Raw genomic sequence first — 10,722 nt, 5'->3', positions numbered from 1 at the left:
AAAATAAGGACAAGATTTGGAGTCCATGCTTGTATGATATTATGTAAAAACTGCATTCAAGAAACTTATTTTTGATGTAATATATTCTTATTGTAAACCATTATGTAATGGTCGTGTGTAAACGGTATATTTTAGATTATCATTATTTGATAATCTACGTAATGCTTTTTAAACCTTTATAGATAAAATAAAGGTTATGGTTGTTTTAAAAATAAATGCAGTCTTTGAAAAACGTCTCATATAGAGGTCAAAACCTCGCAACGAAATCAATTAATATGGAACGTTTATAATCAATATGAACGGGACATTTCATGGAGACACTATCTTTATGGAACCAAGAGTACTATCTTCACCGATCAGAAAAGCCTCCAACACATCTTCGACCAAAAGCAACTAAACATAAGACAACGACGGTGGATTTAAAACTTAAACGATTATGATTGTGAGCTTCGTTACCATCCCGGGAAGGCAAACGTAGTAGCCGATGCCTTAAGTCGAAAGGAAAGAGCGGTGCCTCTTCGTGTCCGAGCTTTAAACATCACCATTCACACCAACCTCAATAGTCAAATTCGGGTAGCCCAAGATGAGGCTCTCAAGGATGAAAACATCTCTCTCGAACACTTGAACGTCCTCGCCTCTCGATTCGAAGTTAAGGAGACCGGACTTCGATATTTTGCCGGAAGAATTTGGGTCCCTTATTATGGGGACTTATGAAGCCTTATTTTAAACGAAGCCCATAAGTCAAGATATTCGATTCACCCCGGTGCCAATAAGATGTACCACGACCTCAAAGAATAATATTGGTGGCCGAACATTAAAAGGGACATTGCTACTTATGTCGAAAGGTGCCTAACTTGCTCCAAAGTTAAAGCCGAACATCAAAGACCATCCGGACTACTTCAATAACCCGAAATCCGGCAATGGAAGTGGGAAAGGATAACGATGGATTTTATCACCAAACTACCAAAGACGGTGGGCGGTTATGATACTATTTGGGTTATTGTTGACCGTCTCACCAAATCCGCTCACTTCCTAGCCATGAAGGAAACCGAAAACATGGAAAAACTTGCACAACTTTACATTAAAGAGATCGTAGCCCGTCACGGTGTGCCTTTATCGATTATTTCCTACCGAGATGGCCGTTTTGTTTCTAGATTTTGGCGTACTTTACAAGAAGCGTTGGGAACGCGTTTAGACATGAGCACCGCATATCATCCACAAACCGATGGACAAAGTGAACGCACAATTCAAACTTTGGAATACAAGCTTGCGTCATCAATTTTGGAAAAGCTTGTGATAAGCATTTGCCATTAGCCGAGTTCTCTTACAACAATAGTTATCATGCGAGTATTAAAGTCGCACCTTTTGAAGCATTATATGGCCGCAAATGTCATTCTCCTCTTTGTTGGGCCGAAGTAGGAGATACACAAATCACCGGACCCCAACTCATTCATGAAACAACCGAGAAGATCGTTCAAATCCGAGATAGGCTTAAGACGGCCCGAAGTCATCAAAAGATCTGTAGCGACAAAAGACGCAATGACCTCGAATTTCAAGTCGGCGACCACGTAATGTTAAAAGTTGCGCCTTGGAAAGATGTAATTCGTTTCGGGAAATGTGGGAAGCTAAATCCGCGGTATATTGATCCTTTCGAAATCTTGGAGCGTGTTGGAACCGTTGCTTATCGTTTAGATCTTCTGCCTCAATTAAGCTCCATTCATCCTACTTTCCATGTGTCAAACTTGAAAAAGTGTTTTGCCGAAGCCGAACTCGTCATCCCTCTCGAGGAACTTACTATTGATGACCAACTCCACTTTGTGGAAGAACCGGTTGAAATTGTGGACACCTCCGTCAAGACGCTAAAACAAAGTAGAATCTCGATCATTAAGGTCCGTTGGACTTCCAAAAGGAGACCCGAGTTTACTTGGGAAAGACAAGATCAAATACAAAGGAAATACCCTCATCTATTCGTGGATTCGAAAACGCAAGATCCCGAGGAAGAAACAATGACTACTACGCATACTTAAATTTCGGGACGAAATTTCTTTTAAGGAGTAGGTAATGTAACATCCCGCCTTTTTCCGTTTACTTTGCTTTTAATTATTTAAAGTCCGTTATATAAATATAACATCTTCCGTTAATACGCATTCTTAAAATATCTTGTTTAGGTATTTCACGCACCCGAATCAAACTTGAGGGACTAATGTTGTCAAATGGGCAAAGAGGTGAATTAGTCAAAGAGTCAAACCCCCATCTTCACCATTCATTCACCTCCTCATCTCTTTACTAGTTCCATTCTTTTTCTCTCAAGCACTCTGAAATGGCCGAAACGGACGGTTTTTATTCGCGCGGTGTCGTCAGGCTGCGGCTCGCCAGGATCAGCCACTCGTGGGAGAGGGTATTGTTTTATATTTATATTTAGCGAGGCCTAAATCTTACTACTCCTTATAAGTAAAGGAAGTATGACCTAGAGTCGTATTTTTGAGATATCAGTAGAATCGAACCTATATTTAAGCCTAAGATAGTTAGGGAGTAGTGAATATTTATCTTAGGATTTTCTAATTTATAAGACAGATAAAGTAAATGCGATAAAATTCATAATTCATATAAGGTAAAAGTGAGTGCATACTATGACTTCATCAGTTATTCTGCCGAGATTATGGAATGCTGGCTCATGAATAGGCAGATGCCGTGTATTCGTTACACTGGTCCTAAATGCCCATGTCATAAGACATGTCACTGGGTACTGCGTTAGGCTTGAAGATTCTAAATTGACAGTAACGTCCCTTACCCCTGACGCCCATGCCATCTGACTACAGGCATACACGTTCAGACGGCTCATCCAATTGAGTGACTCAGTTGGGTGACGTATTAACATTCCAAAATGGTCTAAACTTTCTTAAGCATAATAGAATACATGGTTTACCATATCCGAGAGACGTGATGCGTTTCAATGCTTTTGTTAATGATTGGTAAAAGATAGTTAGACCCTTAAAAAGAGTTCAACCACAAAGAACACCATGGCCAAGTCAAGCTGACTTCCAAGAACATGTTCGGTTATCCTAACGGTCCAATCCTTTATGTGTCTAAACAAACAGTTCCTTAATTAACTAAGAATCCCTTAAGCGGGGTGCAATGCTTGAGACCGCGTTATGGTGCAGTGTACTGGTCAACACTAACTGGGCTTCATGGCCTTACTTAGCAGAGGTACAGCTTACAACAACCGCTATGCTTCAGCGTACACGTACGAAGTTTATATGCTTGGTGACTACACTAGCATGGTCTAGGACCGACAATGTACTAAGGGTCTAGTCAGATGTTTCACTACGAAAGAGTCCTCAGTCGGAATCCAAAGCTTGATAGACTTACTACAACCGGTGTGCCTCGATCGATCTTACGTTGTATCCGATAGACTTCTCTTACCAAGGGGTGACACAGATAGTGTACTCTGAATCGGGGTTCGCGACTTCCCAATAACAGAGCCTATAACTACGTTCTATTAGTTGGAAAAGCGATTGAGTTTAAAGCATAATCGAAAAGCATTTCAATAGCATACACAAACCATAATATTATTTCGGTATTATAACTACTTACATCATAGCATACACTAAAGATAACTACTCGCTAATCATGGCAACAATAACATAAAACATTATATAAGATAAAGGATAGAAGTACCAGTAGATTAAACGAGTTTCGAATACAAAAGTGACAACTTCAAGACTCCAGACTGCTCCTAATACAATCTTCAGCATTCTTCTCCAGGTATTAGGTTTCCCGCACGGAGTCGAAGGCCTTGAGAGTATGACTAATATTTACAAAAGAGAGAAAGAAGTGAAATGAAGTGTGTGTTGGAATGACAAAGACCCTTTAAATAGACTAGGATTTTGCCAAAATACGGCTGGCAGGCCGTATGGCAGGCCGTATGGTGGCCCGTATTTGGCAGCCCATTTCTTGGGGGCGTTTACTGGGCCGTGTGGCAGGCTGTACTCCATACTGGCAGGCCGTATGGCAGGCCTTATGGTAGGCTGTATCTAATTCTGGTCAGCCTTGATTCCCTGGATCGTAACTTGATTTCTTATCTTTCACTGTTTTTGCTCTAGAATCTTCATTTTAGCTCCGATTCTCTTGTTTCTTTTTGCACTGCCTTCATAATTACTTGTTCTTCAATTCTTACAGACGAAGTGGGTATTTTACCGACAAAGTTCGAATCTTTCTTGTTTTTGGGCCTTAATACCGGGGTGAAAACGTGACTTTTTAGCCGATATCAAATATCCCACACTTAGACTTTGCTTGTCCTTAAGCAAACTCTCATTCTTAAGAATCTTTTCGGTGTTTCTTTTCTAATAGCCTAAACAGTTTGCTTTTATTATAAGAGCAAAAAGATAAGGTGAGTCATCTATGTTAGGTTTGAAATTATCTCTGCAAGCATGGGAGGAGGTTACATGACATAGGCTAGCTTTCACAGGTCACTCAAGTCACTCAAGTGTTTAGGGTTCCCTATAGATCTAAGAAATGAATACACTCATAGCCAGTCATGCTACACCCATCGTCATAGGCTTGATAAAGACTCAAATCCTTGCTGCTAATGCGAGAGCGGTAGTAATCTCAGCTTTATAGGTCATTTGTTAATGATGGGAAAGGAATTTTGGAGTGGTAGTGAAGTGAAATAAAGGGTGATGTGAAAGGACCCGTTCATATCGATTATAAACGATTCATATCAATTGGTTACATCGCGAGGTACTTGACCTCTATATGATACATTTTACAAACATTGCATTCGTTTTTAAAAGACAACTTTCATCACATCGAAAGTTGACAGGCATGCATACCACTTCAGAATATATATCCAATCTATAATTGACTTAATAATAATCTTAATGAACTCGACGACTCGAATGCAACATCTTTTGAAATATGTCATGAATGACTCCAAGTAGTATCTCTAAAATGAGTAAATGCACATCGGAAGATTTCTTTAATACCTGAGAATAAACATGCTTTAAAGTGTCAACCAAAAGGTTGGTGAGTTCATTAGTTAAACATAAATAATCATTTCCATCATTTTAATAGACCACAATATTTTCATTTTTCATTTCTCATAAATATACGTCCCATGCATAGAGACAAAAATATCATTCATATTGATTGAACACCTGGTAACCGACATTAACAAGAATATCCCCTATCATTCCGGGAAATCCTTCGGACATGATAAAACAACATCGAAGTACTAAAGCAGTCGCTCCAACGGATGGGGTTCGTTAGGCCCAATAGATCTATCTTTAGGATTCACGTCAATTAGTAGATCGGTTTACTAATTCTTAGGTTACCAAGCAAAAGGGGCATATTCGGCTTCGATCATTCACCCATATAATGTAGTTTCAATTACTTGTGTCTATTTCGTAAAACAGTTATAAAAATTGCGCATGTATTCTCAGCCCAAAAAATATAAAGGGTAAAAAGGCAAATGAAACTCACAATACTGTATTTTGTAGTAAAAATACATATGACGACATTGAACAAGTGTAGGGTTGGCCTCGGATTCACGAACCTATATCAAGCATATATATTAACACATATAATCACATAATTCTTCCTACATATTATTTATATATTAAGTGTTTGTAGTGATAATAATATATATACCTTATTTACATTTTTATATCTTCAATTATATTTTATATATAGTTATTTTGTAAAGAATCAATATTCATACATATAGTTATATTACAATATATATATATATATATATATATATATATATATATATATATATATATATATATATATATATATATGTATATATATATATATGTATATATATATATATATGTATATATATATATATATATGTATATATATATATATATATGTATATGTAGTTGGTAAAAAATCAATAATTTGTTATATGTAATATTTATATAATAATGCTATTATGTTTTTAGTAATAATAATATTGTAATAATAATAATAATACTAATGATAATAATAGTGATAATAAAAATAATGTAAATAAAATTATATATAAAAATCAAGTTAATGAAAAATAATAATAATAATAATAGTAATAATGATAATAAAAATGATGGTTTTAATTTTTAATTAATTTTAATGTTAGTGATAATAACAATAATAATAATGAGTAACAAGTAAACTACCTCAAAGGAGTAGTCCTAAAAAAAATGCCCAAGTCCGGGTTTGAACCCGCGACCTCTCATTTAACTGCCACAACCCCAAACCATTCTTCTACTCGTCCTTTTCTGTTTTAATTAACAACTTAAATTTATTTATCCTAGTTTAATCATCTGTTTTCATCTTCTCATCATCATTAACAATATTCGTGGGATCACCAATTCTATAATCATAACAGTTCATCCCCAACTTCACTATTATGTATCATAATCATATTCAATCGTCACCCACATAAAATCATAATAATTATACCGAAGTCATAATCATATTCGTTATTTCACATATCATGAACGAATCAATCATCATCATCATGGATCATCTATCATCGTAATCTTTTCGTTCATCATTATCATCATCCTTAATATCATAATCATACGTATTATCATCTTTATATATTATGAATCATTTTTATCTTCGTCACAGTTAAAACTAAACATCACCATTATTATCCTATTATCCTGACCAACCGAACACATGCTCTTGGTCCAACCAAACTCATGGCACTAGGTCCAGCAAGAAAATAAGATTTCGGCCCATAGCTAAATAATTATTCAGTCCGACATGTACCATTCAGCCATAATGAAAACATGAAAAAATAGCGTTCCTATTGGCATTCTTGATTTAGGTTATTCGAATAGGACACATGAACAACATCATCTATGCATCATCATTGCATCATCCTCCATTACCCTAATTATAATCATAAATTGTCTCTTACCGTAGAAATAGAAAAGATCAAGAAAAAGGCAACTAGTGGATGTGTTTGGGTTGACCCTACTGCAGCACCCCTTAACCTTGTTTTCCACCTCTACGAATCCGAAACAGTCTACATCGGTGTGGTTGTGTCGTAAAAAGAAACGACGTATCAAATTGGCTATTGTTAACAAAACAGAAAGAAAAAAATATGTATAGAACAATATATGTAGTTGGTTGAAATAGGAACATATAACCATAGTTGTGTGTTGCGTGAGGTTATAAAGTGAAATAGAAACGCGAGTTGCAACAGCTATTACATTCCTACATCATCATGATATCGGCATCCTCCTAATCAATATCTTTTTTGTTTAATTACTGTAGCAGTATGTGGGTTTTGATCATAGTAATAGAAAGAAAGAAATAGCAGAGCATAATAGTGTTGATTGATCAAAGATAAAGGTTCAAGGGTTCGATAATGATTTGAGACAGAAATAAGCATAATCGTGAGTTAATGAAGGAAAAATAAAAAGAGAGGAAAGTGACGGGTGTAGAGGTGGTATGATGATTGAGGTGGTGGTTTTGTGGTGGTGTTATGGTAGTCATGGTGGTCCGATGGTCCTTGGGTGTCTAGGATATAGACGTTATATGTATACATATAAATTTTGACGTAAAATTGTAGCGAAATTCAAAGTACTGATTGCTAATTCCCAGTAGTTGGTGTGACAATTATTGTTACAGGATGTAGGTAAGTACATGATGGGGTTTTAATGAATAAGTATAGTGGCTTTTCGGAGAGGCTTAAGTCGAAGGTTAATGAAGTTGTTGATAAGTTTACTGCTAATGTGGCGAGATATGAAAGGTTCTCAGGTAACAATGATGAAGGGGTAATTGTTATAATAAGGTTTATTCGTATAAACAAATGAAGGTGATTTGTTGAAGCTATGACAAAATTGTCTATTTTGGAAAGAGATTGAAAAATTATATTTGGTAATAAATATCAAAGGATCTGACACGGATACGTGTTAAACTATAACTTTGGTTTCGAGAGCTTTTCAGGTGCATGACAGTGGGTAATGTGTGGTTGGATCATCAGCTCGCATGTCTTTAAGAATTTCGAAGTGTTTGAACACATATTGTAATTGTTAATATACATATGATGTTCTAAGATTTGAATGATACAAATATTTTTGTGAGTTTCATGAATAGAAATGAGGTTCTAGGACAGTTTTGAAGTCAAAGTATAGTTTTTGAAAGATGTAGAAATCTAAGAGTGATGATTTCGGTTATATCTTGAATCGAATTCTGAGATTTCAAAATCAGAATATGTAATTAGATTTTGAATGAGTATGGTTGTTTTGATTTCTATAAAAAATGTATATTGTTGTGAAAGTAGGGAGTATAATGGATGATTTGTTGAATCAGATTCGAAGAATGTAACATATTAATTGTGAATTTATGTATCTCTCGGGTATTACCTACCCGTTAAAAAAAAATTTCACAATTAATATTTTGTACAAAAGAATTTTATTACAGTCTTTATGGGAATATATATGTGTATATTTGTTCATATGTAATATAGATTTAATGAGTTAATATTAAATTAAACTCATTTGATTTATGGTTATGGCTAGGATAGATAATTTCTAAACTTTAGAAATTACATAATCGTCGTAGAATGTTTCCCCAATGAAGTTATGAATCAATAATTCATCGTTGTGGTATTCCTTGATATCTACATGGCGTATGACGTCGATGCTCGTGGGACAGATTGTGAAGTTGAGGTTTGCAAAGCGGTTGTTGTTGGTGGTGGTAATGGTACTGTTGATGTTGTTGATGGTGGTACTAGTTATGCTGCTGGTGTTTGTAACCTTTGCACCATATTCTCCAAAGCCACTACCCGACCGCGCAGCTCGTTGACTTCTTCTATTACACCGGGGTGATTGTCGGTTCGGACGAGCAGATAGATAAGATCTAGAATTTGGTGTAGTATATAATCATGACGAGATACTCTGGAAATGAGAGAGAAAATGGTGTTTCGGACAGGTTCGCCGGTAAATGCTTCAGGTTCATTGCCAAGAGGGCAATGTGGTGGATGAAAGGGATCACCTTCTTCTTGTCTCCAATGGTTAAGTAGATTACGAACTCATCCCCAATTCATCCAAAATAGATTATGGCTAATTGGTTGATCCATTTCGGTCACGCTGCTTTCGGAGCTCATGTGAAAATCCATATCGGCATAGCTGTCGGAATCCGAGGAACTCGAACTGGTTGAGGGATCCATCTTGTATGATCAGGGAAAGAATTTTTGGTATGAAATAGATTGTAGAATTTAGATTTGGTATTCTTCAATACACAATTTACATATGTATATATAATACCAAAATCCCATAAATTACGGAGGAATCTTTGAAAGATGTCAATCAAAGTTCACAGTAACAGATATGCTAAGATAAGAATTTGTCTATACATTATTATGCAATAAATGTAGGAAAACGCGTCTAGACTTAAGAATGATAAGCAGGTAATTTCCTAAGGATGGTAAGTAGATGATTTCAGACTAAAAATGATAAGCAAAACTTTTGACATGCAGACACGGTCGAAGTCCAGACTCACTAATGCATCTTAACAACTATCAGTTAGACACACTAATGCAAGACCTGGTTCACTAAGACACCGCTCTGATACCAACTGAAAGGACCCGTTCATATACATTATAAACGATTCACAATAGTTGATTACATCGCGAGGTATTTGACCTCTATATGATACGTTTTACAAACATTGCATTCGTTTTTAAAAGACAAACTTTCTTTACATCTAAAATTGACGGCATGCTTACCATTTCATATTACATCCAACTATAATTGACTTAATATTAATCTTGATGAACTCAACGACTCGAATGCAACGTCTTTCAAAGTATGTCATGAATGACTCCAAGTAATATCCTTAAAATGAGCTAATGCACAGCGGAAGATTTCTTTAATACCTGAGAATAAACATGCTTTAAAGTGTCAACCAAAAGGTTGGTGAGTTCATTAGTTTATCATAATCAATCATTTTCGTAATAGTAATAGACTACAAGATTTCTGTTTATAAATATATGTACACTCGCAAGTGTATAAAAGTATTCTATAAGTTGTAGGCACCCGGTAACAAGCCTTAACGTTCATGTTTTACCCTCTGAAGTACACCAGATCAGGTGTGTTTAAAATAACCTCGAAGTACTAAAGCATCCCATAGTCAGGATGGGGTTTGTCAGGCCCAATAGATCTATCTTTAGGATTCGCGCCTACCGTACATAGACAAGTAGTTTAATGTTACCAAGCTAAGGGTATATTTCTGGTTTAAACCCACGTAGAATTAGTTTTAGTACTTGTGCCTATTTCGTAAAACATTTATAAAAACAGCGCATGTATTCTCAGTCCCAAAAATATATATAAAAGGGAGCAAATGAAACTCACAATATTGTATTTCGTAGTAAAAATACATATAACGTCATTTAACAAGTGCAAGGTTGGCCTCGGATTCACGAACGTATCAATATTGAGATTCAATATTGCAAGAAAGTACGTAGACGCAACGGAGATGATAAACACTAGATTGACCTCACGAGCATACCAATGAACCATACCCATCACCTCCATAGCTATAACCCATAATTTCCTTAGCTTCGACTCATTCAAAAAAACTATTTTGAAATCACTCGGACAGCACTCCGTCGTAATATTTTATGTATACTAATAATATCTTGAAATAATAAAGAGCAAATATATATATATATATATATATATATATATATATATATATATATATAAATCGATTGAGAGA

The sequence above is a fragment of the Rutidosis leptorrhynchoides genome, chromosome 10, assembly GCF_046630445.1.
Source record: "Rutidosis leptorrhynchoides isolate AG116_Rl617_1_P2 chromosome 10, CSIRO_AGI_Rlap_v1, whole genome shotgun sequence".
NCBI classification, from domain to species: Eukaryota; Viridiplantae; Streptophyta; class Magnoliopsida; order Asterales; family Asteraceae; genus Rutidosis; species Rutidosis leptorrhynchoides.
Note: the sequence above shows the minus strand (reverse complement) of the source record.